The sequence below is a fragment of the Hesperophylax consimilis genome, chromosome 2, assembly GCF_061612785.1.
Source record: "Hesperophylax consimilis isolate HC1 chromosome 2, BYU_Hcon_1.0, whole genome shotgun sequence".
Taxonomy (NCBI): domain Eukaryota; kingdom Metazoa; phylum Arthropoda; class Insecta; order Trichoptera; family Limnephilidae; genus Hesperophylax; species Hesperophylax consimilis.
Genome location: NC_142837.1, coordinates 20,842,953 through 20,861,942, shown reverse-complemented (window position 1 = coordinate 20,861,942; position 18,990 = coordinate 20,842,953). Strand labels below are relative to the sequence as shown.

The 18,990-nt window shown below is 32.8% G+C and overlaps 1 protein-coding gene across 2 annotated transcripts in view; it reads right to left on the bottom strand.

The window, feature by feature from the left end:
• Nucleotides 1-18,990, bottom strand: part of LOC149425787 (lachesin-like) — a 1,060,028-nt gene that overhangs the window by 629,772 nt on the left and 411,266 nt on the right. The window contains exon 1 of one of the 2 annotated variants that reach the window (XM_089644879.1): nt 6,937-7,203. The exons of the other annotated variant lie outside the window; for it this stretch is intronic. The gene's annotated coding sequence lies outside the window, so the exon portion shown is untranslated. Of the gene's footprint in view, nt 1-6,936; nt 7,204-18,990 lie in introns of those variants that run through there. 2 annotated transcript variants of the gene reach the window in all.

Below are 18,990 nucleotides of genomic sequence, written 5' to 3'. Positions count from 1 at the left end.
ACCATAAATACAGGGTTTTCCAATGAGAGGTGTTATTTTGAATAGTCCGCTATTTCGGTAGATGTTACTTTTGAAGCTATCATTTTTTGATATTTGACAAGTAGAAACTACGTCATTAATAAAAATGTAACGATACACGCTTCAACAACGCATTGAAATTATTAAAATTTACTTGAGTGAATCAAATGCAAATCATCTTGAGTGATGAGGCCCATTTCCACCTCGGTGGCTTCGTCAACAAGCAAAATTGTCGCATCTGGGGCTCGGAAAACCCAAAAGTTATTGTTGAAAAGTCTCTCTATCCTCAACGTATGACTGTTTGGTGCGGTTTATGGTGCGGCGGAATCATTGGACCTTACTTTTTCGAAAATGAGGCTGGAGCAACAGTTACGGTGAATGGATTGCGCTAAAGAGAGATGATTAATGATTTTTTATGGACGGAATTGGATGGTATTGATCTGGATAACGTTTACTTTCAACAAGACGGCGCTACGTATCACACAAGCAACGAAACCATTGATCTTTTACGATAGAATATCAAAATAATACCTCTTATTGGAAAACCTTTCATAACCATAGATATTTGTATGTAAAATAATACTTTGTGTCACACTGAAACATATTACATATATCACACTTTTGCCCTGATACGACATTTATAAAATTATGAGTGTGATAGTGAAATATATAATATGTATTACATTTAATATGGTAGGCTTTTTTATTTAACGCTGTAGTATAAAATAATGCTATAGTATAATGCTTTATTTGATTAAATATAATTGTGTTGCTGGTCAACTCGACACAGGGATTCCCTAGTAACATGAGCGGCAGAAGATTTTATTGTAATGTACCATTTTAGGAATTTATTTATTTATAATATTCATAATATTCTAACAATGGAATGGCGATGCTGTCATAACAAATTTTGAGAATATTCTTGATTGCATTCGAAGTGACAGGATGGTTTCTTCATTCTTGAAAGAATCGCAAAAATGTAATTTATCACCAGGGTCAATTTGAATAACATTAGTAATTGCATTTGGAACAGATGAATGGTTTCTTTCGGGACATCACAAGTCTGAGATTCTTTCCAGGGCATTTTGGAGAACATTTACAATTTTAAAATTAGAATTTCCACATTTATAAATCAGTATAAGACATATGAATCCCATATTACTATATTTTTAGAATTTCTTAGGTGATATAAATCACACATTACTAGACCAGAATAAATGCCGTATGACATATGAATTTCCAATTTTAAAATTTCGAATCTTTATTTATCTATTAAATGGCTAGACATTAAAAAATAGAGAAGTAGAGGTATATTTCTCTACAGAGAAATTTTAATGTTTCGACGAAATATCCCAGAACAAAATGTTGTTGCGAGTGTGACAGTGTTAATAAAAATAATGCAACCATTGCACAATCTCATGGTTAGATAAATATTGTCTAAAAAAAACAATTTAAAACATGTGTATCAAATACATGGATCACCCATAATGGACGAAATAAAAACAAAACACTCTGATAACTCTTTTATTTTTACTAACTGTGGTCTATTTTATTTTATTTTTATTTAAGTTCATAAAACAGGCATGGCGTCCAAAAATTTACACAAATGAATGTTAAAATACATAGTAATAACAGTAATAACCAAATGATAATAAAAAATAGTAACAAAAAGAATTAGCTACATATGCAGAAGTAAATGACAAATAAGAATGGGTAAAGGGTAAATACAAATATGTTCATAAACGATTTGTTTATTGTCACACCTGTACTCGTGAGACACTGATTTGGTAGGTACAATATTGCCTCTCTTTAAATAAAGGGCTTCATCACAATATCAGCTTAATATGATTAATAGTACAACTTTTTTGAAAGTCTTTAAATTGGTCTTTAAAATGTCTATTTCATTATGAGAGCCACGTATAGTGTTATAATTTCTTAATGTTCGCGGTACAAGGGAGAAATATCCTGTATTTGTGTGGTAGGCTTTAATATAGAAAATGTCTTTCATTCTCCTTGTTGATTTTCTTGATGGTATGTTGATTTTAATATGGAATAAAATGTTTGGTGTATCAACTGTTGCATGTATAATTTTGTGTAGAAGCAATACATCAGAAGATTTACGTGAGTGTAGTTTATAGTGCAAAATTTGGTCATTATGTGTTCCAAATTGACCAGATAAACTTCACGATAAGAAATTAAACGTGTTAGTTTTTTTTGTATGGATTCAATCCTATAATTATGAATCTCATAATTAGGAGACCAAATTGTTGATGCGTATTCGAGAATACTTCGCACAATTGATTTATATAATGTTAAAGTTAATTATACACTTTTAGAACAATTTTTGATTCTTAGCGTTAGTCCTAATACTTGTGATGCACTTTATGAAATTGTATTTACACGTTTATTGAAGCCAAGCTAGAGTTAAACGATGCATATTTACAAAACCGACAGGCAATTAGCAATGGGCAATTACCGACCTAGTTTCGTGGTAGTGAAATTAAAAATCTACAATTGACTATAATAGGTATATTGAAAAATAAATAATATTTAAAAATATATATTTAAGAAAAATAAGTTCCTGATTCTTCCTTTGACGTAGTAGTCTGAATCAAAGGGTTCCGTCTTAATTATATATAATATTATTTGAAGACATCACAAAGCGTTGTGTTTATACAAACATAACATAACTTCGCGACCTCTAATCTTGATCCCCTTTGTACTATCGTCACAAAGCACTCTTTTCAGGGTGAAATGCCTAAAACCAAAAAAACCCTTTGTACTACGCAATGGGTGATTTTATTAAAACCGTAATATTATTATGTTTATTTTATGATGGCAACCCTAAAAAACATTTTTGGTTCCTCAGTCAGGCCTTAGGACTAAGGAAATGGTAGTTATTTCAAATAAGAGAATGAGAAAATATAATATAGAGTAGCTTAGTGGATAACTGGATATGCACTTGCCTCTGAGATGAAAGATCAACAGTTAAACCCCTCCAAATCTTATTGTATGAGGGTTCAAACAGTTAATTTCAGATTTGTTAAAAACACACAATAAAATGTAATAAATGTATAAATGTAAAAGTTCGTATGAATGGCTGAGTTGCAAGTTGAGTTGTAAGTTGTAAGTGAGAGTTATATTTTTAATCAAAAATATGTAATCGTTTTGAAAATCAGCACTAAGGATAACTAATGGTTTATCTTCTTAGTTGCAATCAGGCACAACGGAGATAAACCATTATAATTGGGTAGTGGGCGTGATCGTCCGCCCAAGGTAAACTCAACTTTTTGATAAAAAAATTGCGACGTACGTTTTCTTTCGAATCCGTATAGATTAAACTTATAGGGATTATCTGTTCAGTGCAATCAAGGATTTTCACAAGTTACCCCAATATTTTAAATAAATGCCCGCAGCCAGTACCGGGGTGAAACCGGTTCTGATCCAAATAAACAAGTGGAACAAAGCTATTTCTCATATCTACTTTTGCAAAAATTATTTCTGAAGATGTGTAAATTGTTAATTTATGCTAGTAGTGAGCAAGAATTACTTTTGTATTTTATAATTATCTACTAAATACAACTAGTTCGCGTCGGAGCAATTATATTATTATTATATTAAAATATGATTAAAAGTAAATAATAAACGATGAAATAGTTTGAAAACTTTTCCAGATTGTAAAGGAGGTACCATAGTAAAATGGAGTAACACGCATTTTCATCGTCTCTGTGCTTAAATTTGAATACCAGTCATAACTTTTAGCTCACTTCTTCGTCATTGTTATGTCTTTCCTTCAGAATTTTGATGAAAATTTCTAACCCCAAAACATATTTTTATTCCTCCATATTTCTCCTTTGCACAACTCATATTTCTGTGTCAAAAATGTTATGGTGGTATTATTAAATAGCATATTTATCACAAAACAGACGCATCTTTTGCAGGACTTATGTTTATAGATATGGGACAATCTAACACATAAACTTCTGCGATTAAGTTCAAAGAATAATGAAGAAACAAGGAAAAATGTTCATTTAACACACAAGTTGTTGAAGAACCATTGAGTAAAGCGAAACCGGTCGGTTCTAAAAATGTGGTTTTACACAAAAAGTATTTTATTTTATTAAAAATATTCATCACAGATTTGAATAAAAGTTAATAAATGTTGCACATTAAAATAAAAGTTTATATATTTATCCAAGACACTATCTAGATTGTATTTGGTTCCGGTAGAATCTTGCAACAATTCATAAAAATGGCAATCAAAAAATATGCGTTTAGAAACTGAAGAAAATATTGGTAGATCTCAGTCGAAGTTTGTTACAGTTAAAGATGATATCAGTTGATATGGCCGAATTAACTCGGTGGTAGGAGTACTTCCACGACAAGGAAGAGGTCCTGAGTTCAATTTCTAGACTATGACTGAATCTTTTCTGTTCGTGCTTCATACTTCAAATAATGTGAAAAATATTTAAATATGATTAAAAAAACACACAGAAAATAAGAATGATTTGGTTGCGACCGAGATTGTAACTCGGAACCTTCACGTTGCCGGGAATTATTATTTTTTTGTGTTCTATTTTATTCTGTAAAAAATATGTTATTAAGGGCAGTTTGTAAGGAACGTTGATGAATTCGTTACAGCTCAAACTGATAGCTCGTGATAACAGTAGGCTTAAAAATATATCGTTGCATTGTTGACGTTTTTTTATACAGAGAAAATTTACTGATATAAAATACTGTTAATTTATTAAAAATCTGGTCAAATTGGTTGTTTTTTTTCTTCATATGCAGCGGTTACTTTGTGATGTGACATTATAATTTAAAATTAAACAATAACTTTGTAAACATCACTTATAGGTAAATACTTAATGCCGACCGGGTTTCGCTACAACCGTAGCTTCATGCCCTGATGAAGATGTTTATAAGTTTATATTCTGATAAGTGATGTTTACAAAGTTATTGTTTAATTTTAAATTAATTGTTTTGTTCTTAAAAATGGGACTGCAGGCCTAATATGTAACGAATGAATTGAAAGTGTTCCTAGCACGGTATCTGTCAAAAGCGAATTATTTATGAAGACGGCAGAATACGTGTTCGTAAAATACTGATATTGATATTGACATACTGTATTAGGAAAAGAACACGTGTTCTCGATATATTCTGAACTCTTTATATTTTATCTGGAATTTGGCATGCTGTCACTTTTTTGAGAGGATCATTTTTCTCAGTGTAATTATTTTTAAAGTGACAAGCTTCCGATAATCTCAGTTTAAATGAAGGTAATGAAGTCATTACGATTTTGACCGATTGATTATCATAGTCATCGTATTTCCAGCGTAATATTGGTCAAATTGTATTCATAATTTATAACGATTTAATTCTTCTCGTATGGTTCTTAAGTTGAAACACAGAGATTCTTTTGGATGGCGGAAGTTCCGTTAACCTTTCGGTGTCAATTGGCTCGCATTTCTTTCTACAATTAATAAGTCGCTTATAATTCACAGTACACTGAAAAATTTTTAACCGATTCATATCAGAATTCATAAGAATAATTTGAAACACCATTGTATTTGTTATTATGGTGTATTGTTCTGTTAGCTGGTCCCAACAGAGATATGGAGGTGAGACGGAAAGTTGATAGTCGTACATCGATATGTTGGTAACATATTCCTATCTAAAAGAGTCTTGGAAGAATAATTATAGTAGATTAAAAGTAGCTTTACTTCCATACATATTACTAACTTCTAAAGCCCCATTCTTTCGTGAAATGTCTATTGTTATCACCACAGTCAGTTTAGGTAATGCTAGAATTTATTAAATTAGACTACATGCTGTAGAAATGTGATCACTGAGACATATGTGTGATAAAACAAGGAATGATTGTATGAAAAATATGGAGATTTGCATAGAATGCAAGGCTGATGTAAGCGTAATACTACGATTAGGAAAAGGGCGCTTAGTTGGTTTGGGCATGTAGATCAAATGAACGAAGAAAGGAGCGGAAGCAAAATATATCTGAGGCGAATGTGAATAGTAGAAGAGGTAGAGGACGTCCAGCTCGAGTCGAGTTAAGTCAAGAATAATAGAATAGTTCGTATGATTCGATATATGAATATGAAAAAAGCATGGAGTGTTTGTGCCGGTCCGTCTTCTTTGCCTACCCCACGCAGAAACGGCGCGATGGTTAGTTAATTTGAATTCATCAAGTTTATATTTAAATTTCAAGAAAAGAAAGTTCTGCAGAAATTTTGAATGTCAGAGTTGAAATGTGTGGAGCACTTATTTCCCTAATACATCCTTTCACGGAAAAGTGTTGGTTTCGTATCACGTGCAATGTAAATTTTTTTTTTAAATTCTAACACAAAGTGTTCTTTCTTAAATCTAAGAGATATAACATCGTTATTAAGTATGAAAAAGTTTTATTTTCACAATTTTTTACACTCCTGGAGAGCGATTTGACCTATTTTTAAGATTCCGGAAAAGTTCGTGGATGTTATTTTACTTTTTTTAATAATTGACATGAACATTTCCTCAAATTTATAATTATGTTGAACACATTTTAGCAAATTCGTTAAGCTTAATAGAGAAATTGAATATTTGAAATGTACAAAATGAATAATACCCACACCAAATGTAGCTAATCTTCTGAAGGAAAATATTTTGGTTCTGTATTCTGAAAGTATCTGAAAGGTGATGAAATAGCTATGTTTTATAGGCATCATTCCAAAGAGCTGGTCTCTCCTAATAAGATCTTAATACTTATTATTAAATTTATAGCCCTTTCGAATAAATGAGGTGGTTGATTTTAGTTGCAGAAAATTTCTTAACTAAGATTCCTTTAAAAAAACTGGTACAATAAAAGACGTATAAGTTTGAGTTGATAGAGATAATAAAGAAGATTAAAATGAAACATCTTACTTTTTTAGGCTCGATCATCCGGGTCATGAAAATCCATTGAGTTTTTGAATAATTCATACACTGCCTAAAAAGTTGACTCAATTATTCAAATAAGGGTATTAAAAGTAAACGATTATTAACAGTCGTAAACTCCCGGCCCTAAACAACACTGCTGGCCAATTCAAATGTAAACTGTTATGACATAGACGTACCAGTAGCGATATTACAAAGATCGCGTCGATTTGGAATCGAGAAAGCTCGGAGCGCAGATAAGCAACCGAACAGACATCCGACCGCGCCAAAAGCCGTCGGCGTACTAAAAAGCTCCCCCAATGTCTGCTTTGTTTGGAATGGAAGCCGCGCGCATGCGTCCGATTTTCAACGTTAAAATTGTTAATAGGTTATAAAAGTAATTATGATTTTATTATTAGCGGTATAAATGTTACATAATGGCTATATTAATGAAGCTTACTCATAAAGCTCTTCGTTAAAATGGCAATTTTGTGAAATGAATATGTGCATTTCTATTTTAGTGGCGTCCGATACTTAAATAATCGAGGTAATAAAATACGAATCGAATTCTGTCGAGATATTTTCTTCGTGGCGTAGCCTTTAGTGCGGTGCGCGATTTTCGCATTTTCAGAACCTGTATGTATTGCTTATATTTAGTTTACTCGTATTAGCCCAGTCAATGAAGGTTTTGTGTCGGAACTAATTCCCCGGAAGCTGAATTTTTCACAGATGTTAGAAGATCTTTAGACATGTATTTTTACAAAAGTCCCTAACTTTCCCCCCTGTGCTTCCTTCCCCACCCCCTCTTGAATATGTTTTTCAAAGCCTTTCGGAATACGCTAATATCTCCTTATTGGTTTTACTAAATCAGATTATTTATTTTTTGTTTTGTTTCTAATAAATTATTCTCAAAAATTGTATTCATTCATTTTTGCGAGAAAAGCTATACAATCTCTACAATTTATTAGTAAAGGAAAAATATCAGTTTTTAAAATAGTATTTCAGAATATATTTGCACACAACTTTTTTCTGAGCCTGTAAACGACAAAAAATAAATCAATAAAACTTGTAGGCAATATTTTTAGCTATAAAATAATGTTTATAATGATGGGTTTTAATTTATAATAAGGCACGTAGGCTGTTAATAAGGAGCACGGCGCGCGGCGGCTCGAACGCGCAGCGGTTCGCGGCGCAGCGAGAAATTACAAAAACCTAAGGAAAGTAATGATTAATTTCATGTGTTTGCTTTTTTTATAACAAATTCATTTAACGTTGAAGAGTTTTATTGTTATTTACCAGTTTTAGTTCGGAGGAGAGGGGGGGAATATAAATATTTTCCCCTGCCCAATGAAGCGCTTTCATTATCCACCAACCGCCGTGCCCCGGTCTGGCTAAACAGTCATATTATGTTGTATGATTGTTTGTTACTTATTATTTAAATAAATGTATGTGGGAAATTTATGGGAATCAGTTTACGCGTCCTCAACAGTAACCCACATGCTCCATGGACATGAATATTTTCGGGCAAACAGAGCCTACACAACAGCAGCGTCTCTTGTCCACGTAATGAGAGAAGAATACCGAGATATTGATGGGAAATTAAGACAAATAGAAAATATGTATCAAGATTTAGTTACGTGGAAAAAATATATGGAGGCGGTTAAGACAATCTAAAAGAGACGATTCCATATACTGAAGCAAGTGAAGACAGGATTAAGGAATCATCGAGTAGTACTGCCAAGTTGTGGCTTTAACTTCTACATTGTATCGACCTCATGCTTAGATTTATATTTGCAGAGAAGTCCGGGAATCGGAAAATGCACCTAAATACTTTTGTTGATATGCTTCCATTTTTCCACCCGGCAGGACATTTACCATACGCAAAATCAGCACATATGTACGTTCAAAGTATGTTGCTACTCGAATCAAGAATAACTAAAGAAGAATATAAGCTATTCACTGAAAATGGGTACTTTACATGAGACATGAGACATCGAGTAGTGTCTCACGCGACCAATGAAGTCAGTAGGAGGTTTGACATTTGGGCGCGGAATCACTGACAGGAATCAAAGTGGAAACTTGGAACCACTTACTGCGTGAAAGTGCAAGAGAGCATTGAAGAATTCATCGGTTTAGAATTTAATTTTACTGAACAGCATGTTGAGCTGCGCGAATCACGGAAGAAAAGGGATGAGCTAGATATAGGAAAATATACATCATGGCTAAGACAGCACAGCCCGTTCACCAAGCTCTCGAGAGAGCTGGTGTCTTTATCTTCAGGGTTTATTTCAGATAATAGTGTCAATTGTGATAACGCCTGGCAGCTATGCAAAAAATGAAAGGATGTAATTTTGGATATATACGACTGAAAAGGAAAGACATGGTGACTACCCAGCAAGATTCAAATCCGCAACTGTTAGGACGAGACAAGTTGCAGTAAACCCCAGCAGCTATTTAACAGAATACTGTGCATTAGTGATAGTCCTAGCAAGCTTTAGACCTACTTAGGATATGAATTGGCTTCAAGACCCCTTCTATTTTTGATGAAGTCTCCCTTCGTAAAGGAACAAAATCATGTACGGCGAAAGTATTTAGCGAAAGTATTCATGACGAAGTTGATTTGGAAAATGATGCAATAGTCATCGATGGGGGATACCTCCTACACTTTGTTGTTTGGCAAACTTAAACTACTTACGGAGGCATCATTAAATCATACTCACGTTTCGTCCATACTAAATTTAGCAAACATTCTATTGTCGTTTTCGATGGATACCCTGAAGAACCGACTGTAAAATATGAAGAGCAAAGACGAAGGTCGGCTAACAACTCATCGTGCGATATTGAATTAAACTTCACTACAAGTTGTTTGACTAAAAAGAAAGCTTTCTTATCTAATAAGAAAAACAACAAAAATAATGATTGAAGCACTGTGTCATGAATTTAGTGAATCTGGTTTGAAAACAGTCACGGCCACAGGTGATGCCGATATTGACATTGTACTAACCGGCATCGAACAACTCAACTTCTTCTCAAAAGTGATTGTTGTTGGCACGGATAGTGATCTTTTGGTATTACTTGCTCCTGAAGGAAAATTCGTTTTTTTCTGTAAAGATGTTGGTGGAAAGGCCCCTTCCAGAACTTTCTACATCATAGAGAAACCTATAATGTTACATAAAGATATTTGAAAACACATGCTATTTACCCATGCCATTACGGGCTGTGATTCGACCCCATCTTTATATGGGTTAGGAAAGATAAAAGCTGTTGACATGATGAAAAACAATCCCGAGGCAAAACGCGCAGCTGAGGCATTTCTGGAAAAAGATGCAACTGAAGAGAACTTGTTGCAAAATGGAGAAAAATTCGCTCTCGCCATGTATGGTCTTGGTAGCTACTCTAATTGAAACGAAGCTCAATACTATAAGTTTACCAGACTAACGACAAAATCAGCTTTTAAATCTAAATTTGACTTGGCAAAACTACCACCGACTACAGAATCGTGTCATCAACATTTGTTGAGAGTTTATTTGCAAGTACAGTTTTGGTTAGGAAACAAAACTAAACCCTATAAACTGGGGATGGAGGTATGAAAATGTAAATGAAAATTGTGGAAAGAAGAAATTTTTAAAACCATTTGCTCCTGATGACCTTCTTTCTCTGGTGTCCTGTTCCTGCAAGTCTGGATGTGGAAATTACTGTGGCTGCAGAAAATCTGGATTAACCTGCTCTGCCATGTGCTACAACCGTAACGAATTATCATTTCTGAACACACCCCAGTATGACGAACAAATGGAAGACTCTCTTGACTAGAAAATTATTTTAATATTTGCCTAATGTTGTCATAGATAATATTGATAGGTATATAATATAATTTACAAACCGTTTTGTCATTATAATATTTTTTGAGGTATATTTTAAGAAGCTTGTTTGAAAGTAAACCATTTTAGATCTATGCACTGTTTTAAGTGATTTGATGTTTCGGTATTTCATTGTTGATAGGTGCATATGATAAAACAAGTGAGAATTTCCACAAAAGATTTTTTAGAACTTCACCATAACATAAGGTCTGCAATATTTTAATGTTGTGAAAGAGTAGTCTCACGCTGTTGTCGGTATTTTTGGATTATTTCACATAACTTTATTTAAATTATAAGTAACAAACAATCATACAACATAATATGACTGTTTAGCCAGACCGGGGCACGGCGGTTGGTGGATAATGAAAGCGCTTCATTGGGCAGGGGAAAATATTTATATTCCCCCCCTCCCCTCCGAACTAAAACTGGTAAATAACAATAAAACTCTTCAACGTTAAATGAATTTGTTATAAAAAAAGCAAACACATGAATTAATCATTACTTTCCTTAGGTTTTTGTAATTTCTCGCTGCGCCGCGAACCGCTGCGCGTTCGAGCCGCCGCGCGCCGTGCTCCTTATTAACAGCCTACGTGCCTTATTATAAATTAAAACCCATCATTATAAACATTATTTTATAGCTAAAAATATTGCCTACAAGTTTTATTGATTTATTTTTTGTCGTTTACAGGCTCAGAAAAAAGTTATGTGCAAATATATTCTGAAATACTATTTTAAAAACTGATATTTTTCCTTTACTAATAAATTGTAGAGATTGTATAGCTTTTCTCGCAAAAATGAAAGAATACAATTTTTTAGAATAACTTATCAGAAACTAAACAAAAAATAAATTATTTGATTTAATAAAACCATTAAGGAGATATTAGCGTATTCCGAAAGGCTTTGAAAAATATATTCAAGAGGGGGCGGGGAAGGAAGCACAAGGGGGAAAGTCGGGGACTTTTGTAAAAATACATGTCTAAAGGTCTTCTAACATCTGTGAAAAATTCAGCTTCCGGGGAATTAGTTCCGACATTGGGTCTTTTTTTCCCTTCATTGACTGGGCTATATTGTACATAAAGATAAACACTCGTATCATTTTTTATCTCACAAGGGTATTTTTAAACCATTTTATAAAGAGCTTTATCGCTTCTTTGGTATTTTAAGTACCTACGTCTAGTGGAATTATTGAAATTCTAAAATATCAATGGATTAATCAAAAACTTTCGTTAGAAATACTCAATTATGTTATTTTGGTTTTTTATATGTTCTTACACGAAAACATTTCATAAAAAAAGTATATGAAACTATTTTTTCGTATGGGGTTTCCGTGGCAATAATATTTACAGCGGGGTTTTGAATGCAGCTGAACAAAAAAATAGTGGCTTAAATCTGGGGAGGCGATTGCTAGGTTGTTGCGTATATCACGGAAGAGGTACTTCTTGTGATGGGCCTGTGTTAACCACCATAATTTACCGCACACCCCCAGCAGAGTGACGTGGGATAACCGAAGGCAATTTTTACAACAGCATTTCTTTTATTAAAGGCTATGATATTTTGCTATTTTTTTTTGTTTCTCAATAATATTTTTTATTAAAGGGAACGGTTACGCGGCCTTTTTCATGCAAAACTTAAAGTTGGATTTAAGGCCAAAATAACCAGCCAAATTGAATTAATACATGAAACATTACAATAAGCCTCAGTGGTCGAGGGGTAATTTGACTACTTATATGGATAAGCTGTTTCCAAGTGAATTTGGGATGGAATGTAACTAATCTGGGCTATTTATTATTTTGACGGCCTCCGTGATCGTAGGGTAAGGCTCTCGACTAGAAAGCCGGAGATTGCGGGTTCAAATCCCAGAGTGCGCAAGTAGATTTTATTTGATTAATTTGTGTTATTTCTCAATTTACTAATTTTAAATAATATGTTGTATATTTGCGCTACGTTCAAGAGTGGAATATAGCTTCAGTATCGCCCTGGACTAAGATCACCATTCAGGATTGAAACCAGATATGAATAGCCAGGTACATCCCCATCTTCTTCTACCCCATATTTTTCCTCTCCTCACTACCTTCAACCTCACAACATACTCCAATTGGTTATGGCATGGTCTCACTGGCTTCAGACGTTTGGTAGCAGTTGGGAATCTTGTGCGGTTTGCACTTAAAAAATAATTGTTTGCGATGAAGCTATATTCGTTAAGGTAAAGGTCTCATTAGTTTAAGTAATTCTCAGTAAAGTGACTAATTATCACTGCTGGTACTTTATTTTTCGTTTGAAAATGTAGATTGAACAATTTGTTTATTGATGGCTTGGACAATAATTAAGAATTAAGGGCGGCGATAACGTAAAATACAATCATTATTTGTGACTTTTTTTAAATTCAAGCCAATTTGTGCTTCTTTACAATATAATTTTCAAGTGGAAATGCAAAAATTGTGTATATTAAACTCATGTGATCGGAAAGCATTTACCGTTGATATACCTGAAGCCAATTTGTGTTGCGTCAACCCCAAATTTAAAAAAAATAATAATATGGTACTAATGTATGCCTTGGTTTTACCTATAAAGTATAATCTTTTGAAGATATCCGAAGTTTGCAACACACGCGCGATACCTTCAAACTACTGTGACTCGGCTTGAATGGGTCTGTTGTTTTGTTGCGTCCCCTTATCGCGAAGATCGTTGAAGATGCCATGAAGAAAGTACAGTTAAGTACCATTAAATATTAATTTGGCAAAACGATAAGTTTGACGCTTGATTCAATTCACTACTATTACACAGCTAATATGATTTTATGAACCTCATTTACAGTAGTTTTTACTCCAAGTAGAATTTTCCCGTAAAAAAGCTCGGCAGCTAATTTTGGAAATGATTTTAGAAAAGACAGCTCGAGTATTTTGCCGATTCATAAAACTGATTTTCCACTTTATGAAGTATTATTATAAGATGAACATTTTAACATCTTCATATGTGTGGGTTGATTTGTTACCCATTTTCAGTTGAATTCGTATATAAGATTTTTTAGTATTCTACTTAATATGAAACTGATATATTTTTTTATTCAGTTACGTATTTAAATCTTTTTTTAATCGTTTAATTCAGCAAAACAGAGTGGTGTGTTATACATTCTGCCACATGATAAAAAAATTGACATTATATAAAAGAAAGAAATTACGAGTTGTGTAAAATAACACGGTGATACAAGATAGTAACACAAAACAAGAAATCCTATATACAAGTACAATTTACATTTAGCTCTTGTATTACTATGGTTGAGCGAAACTCTTCATCTATGATGTAAAGGTGCGCTGTGCCACTGGGCTCTGTCCATGATGGGAGTATCTCGTGCTTGTACATATTACTATGGTTTGAGCAAAACTCTCCATCTATGATGTAGAGTTGCACTGTACATTGGGCTCTGTCCAGGACGTGAGTATGTCGTACTTGTATTACTATGGTTTGAGCAAAACTCGCCATTTATGATGTAGAGGTGCTGTATCCAGGACGAGTGTATTCTCGGATTCGCGGAAACACTGACTCTGTGCGTATCGAAAAAAAAAAGTAACAAAGTACCCATGTACCTTTCCCACTACAAATATAATTGGAGGCCGAACAGTGTCCTGTGCGCGTGATTATGTTGTATTCGGAGCATTTCCATGACACTTGGTATGTAAGTGTACACTGTAAACTGTGTACGTGCAGTATACAGGCTTATGCATATCCAGAATAGCTGTTTTTTTACCAGAGAACTGCATTTGTTAAAACCCATTGGCCTCAAACGACGCCATCCTGGCGGGTCTGGTGTCGTCGGCTTAAAAACGAAAAAGGGATACATTATTGACATCTGTGTTTAAAATTTTAAATGCCAATCGCTCTGTAGATAGTTAAGCATTCATTTCGTAGTAATTGGCAGGACTCCGTTGGTACAGTTTTTTCCTGATATTTACGATTGAAATTTTGTTATATTTCAGCGTCATTGAATTTTTTTTTAAATAGCGTGTGGTTCGGGAATTGACAAGCTTGTTCGTAAAATGCGTGGTGGGCGGCTAACATCAGCCCAAATTGAAATAAAATATATTATGGTCATAAGTATGATTAATGTAAAACTTTTCTTAATCCAATTATAAAAAAAAGAAAAAAAAATGGGTTTTATGAAAAAAAAAAATTTTATATCCTCGTTTAATCATATTATTATTATTTTTTTAAAAACTGCATATATTTTTTGCATACCTTAATTCAATGAACGAGTAAATTTAAAAAAATTGTTTCGTTTGTATGTTTAGTTTAAAAGTTATGTAAGATTTAGTACACCACTGCAGATTTAAAACTTCGGTACAAAACAATTCGGAGGCCAATGGGTTAAATCTACTGGCAAGCATGTTGGCTCCCACGCTTCTGTGATGCCCTTCGTATGTCATATACAATGGGCATCAGAGCAAAAAAGGAAAACGTAAGATATTGATCTAAATATTTCATTGGTAAAGTGGTTAAGCTTTGACCTCTGTAGAAAATGACCAGCAATCATCAAGAGTGGGTTGGGTAATTCCAAAGGAAATCTTGAAATTTCTCAGTGTTTGATGAACATTGTACATATTCGTTATATACGTATGGATGATATGTTTTCGATGCCAATAAAGAAATATTTAAAGTCGGATGTGGTTTAACTAAAAATAAATAATTCAAATCTACATTTCCTTAGAAGTAATGCCTGCTGGTTAGTCGAAGTGAAGAAATAATTTTTACATATTATTACGAGGCATATTAATGTTTTAGACTGATTACTATTCAATTGTGTCCATTTTTCGACTTACAGAAGAAAAGAAAAACTGTCCCAGCAGCCAGGATTAGTAACTGGACCCATTTAATATCCTTGTAATTGCTTTACTTGCCTGTTTTATTTGTCATTTATAAATTGACTTTAAAGTCAATTGAATTTCTTATTGTATTTGATAAATTTTCTATAAACGCCTCTGATTTCGTCCTTAGAGACAACAGACAAAGTAAGAGGTTGAAAGAAAGAAACAATTTACCATCAGAATTAATACAAATGGCGCCAAACTTTATTTATTAATTGCTTCTTTTGTCGGTACTTTTGTGAAGAATATCCGGCAATTTGCACGTTTCCCGAACAAATTGTTCAGAAGATGTCCTGCTACAAAATAAACGATGTTACGAAATAAATTAAAACTTTTTTTGAATAATTTCTTTTGATGACTGACTGTAAAGTAAGACTACTTTGAAAATTGCTTATTATATTCGTGATAATAATTAGCTTCTTCAAATAGACAAATATATCGAGCAATTAATTAGTGATCCCCATTTATAAATCCGGAGATAAAATGGAAATAACTAACTATAGACCAATCACTTTGTTAAACTCACTATCAAAGATTTTCGAAAGACTATTAAAAAACCAAATAATAAAATACCTGGAAGAAAACAAATTAATCTCGGACAAACAATATGGATTTAGAGAAAAAAGAAGCAGAAAAAAAGCTTTGGCAAGAACAATAGATTATATACATAGCAACTTAGATCAAGGGTTTAAATGCATAGCGATATATCTAGATTTGGCTAAAGCCTTTGATTCAATCTGCCACAAAACACTTTTTAAAAAATTAGAAAATATGGGTAACAAAGACAAAGAACTCCAACTATTGAAAAGTTACATGAGCGACAGAACACAGCAAGTCAAAATTGATAACTATACTAGCAAATCACTGACGATTACACACGGAGTTCCACAAGGAAGCATACTAGGGCCCGTTCTTTTCACCATTTACATAAATGAACTTTGCAACATGGAAATAGATGGAGAAATAATTAGTTACGCAGACGACACAGTTTTACTATTTAAATCTAAGGATTGGAATAAGGTATATAACATAACGAATCTAGGAATCACGCAAGTTAAAAAATGGTTGTACTCAAATACACTTACACTAAACATATCGAAAACAAAATTCACAACGTACAGCATAACTAACACAGGACAGCCAAAAAACAATACAAACACCATAAAAATACAAGAATGCATAAACACCAACATCTGCGATTGCCCCCCTCTAGAAAAAACAGAACAAATATTTTTATTTTTTTATTTATTGTTTTTATTTTAGTAATTTGTACATTTAAGTTTACAAATGACTAATTAATTATTACATTCAAATATACTATGTTTTTTTTTTCTTGCTTGATGTGGCTCCTACACAACATCTTGAACTTTTCAATTGGGGCAGACTTAAGGTTTTCCGGCAGTACGTTATAGTATTTCATCCCTTTATATAATATAGTATTCTGGGTATTCGCTTTGTCCTTCTTTGGTAGCCTAATTTGATTGTACGTCCTAGTTTTATGTTTGTGTATGTCCTTGTTGTATACAATTTTATTCGAAAAATATTTGGGTAGCAGGTTGTTTACAATTTTGTGTAAAAATATCATCGTGTTCAAGGTCAACATCTGTTTCACCGTTAGCCAATTTAGTTCGTTTAACATTTTATTTACTTTTGAATACCTATTTCGTCTGAGTATTGTTCTCATTGCCCTATTTTGGAGAATTTGAAATTTATTTTGCTCTCGGTCGTTACACAGGAAAAGGATAGTTGAGCAGTAATTAAAATGTGGAGCAATAATGGAGTTATAAATGGTGATTGCAGTTTTTTCGGACAGTTTTTGGCGAATTCTTCCCAAAAAATATATTTTTTTACCAATTTTCTTTTGGGTATATTCCGCATGTTTGTTAAAGTTCAGTTTGGAATGTATTATAACTCCCAAGTATTTTATATTGGTAACATTTTCAATAATTTCACCATCAATTTTGATTTTGCTTTCACTGGATGTCTTCTTATAACCAATTACCATACATTTTGTTTTTTTGTATTTAATTTAAGCTTATTTATTTTTAGCCATCTTGATACATTATCTAGTTCATTATTTAAAATATGTATTAGTTCTTCATAGTTTTCTCCAATTATATATATAAGTGTATCATCGGCAAATAGTCGTACTTTGCATTTTGAAAATATTTTCACCATGTCATTAATATAGAGTATGAACAATAGAGGTCCAAGGACTGATCCCTGTGGTACTCCTAATTTATTTTCCATTGGTTTTGAAAATTGATTTTTAATTTTTGTTACCTGTATTCGGTCTTTCAAATACTCTTTTATTAATTTAATGGCTAGAGTTGAGAAACCAATTTCTTTAAGCTTTCTTATCAATATTTCTCGATCTATGGTTTCGAATGCCCTTTGAAAATCCAAGAATATTGCTAAGATAAATTTATTACTATTCATTCCTTCTTTCCATTCTTCAACGATTACATTTAACGCTGTTTCACAAGAATTATTACATCTGAATCCCGATTGTTCTTGGTATAAAATATTGTGTTCATCTAAGTATTGCAATATTTGTTCTTTTATTATCACTTCAAGTATCTGTTCATATTTCGGTAAGGTGTTTATTGGTCGAAATTCTTCACATTTTTTGGTATTTTTAACCTTTGGGACCGGTATAATGGTAGACAGTTTCCATGACTGTGGAAATTTTCCCTCTTCAATTGTCTGATTAATAATATTTAATAGAGTAGATCCAATTACTGGAAAAGCATCTTTTATCAGACTAATAGTTAATCCATCTGAACTATTTTTTGATTTAATTTTGTTTAAAATGTTAAATAAATATTCTGCAGTTATTTTTCTGAAGACCAATAATTCTTTGTTTGAGTTGTTATTATCATTTGTGGGGTTGAAAACAATGTTGGGTATTAATTTGTTAATTTGAGTGATGCTTTCTATAAAATATTTATTAAAGCTATTAGCCATGTTTTCTTCGTTTATATCTTTTGGGAAGTTTACTATTTTTATGTCGTTTTTGTTATCGCCATGTACTAATTCTTTAATGCTTTTCCAAATTTTTTTGGGATCCCCTTCTTCCGAGTTTATTTTATTTTTTATGTACTCATTATGCGTTCTTTTTATGTCTTTAGAGTATTTATTTCTCATTTTTTTGTAGTTATTCCAATCCATAGTACTATTAGTAAGGAGTGCTCTCTTGTAAAATGTATCTCTATCGTGCTGCATTGTGCGTAGTTCTTTTGTGAACCATTTATTATTGTTTCCTTTACGTATCTTCTGTTCTGGAACTACTTCATCAATGGATTTTTTAATGTTTAATATCATCTGGTCAGCTTTTTTGTTATATT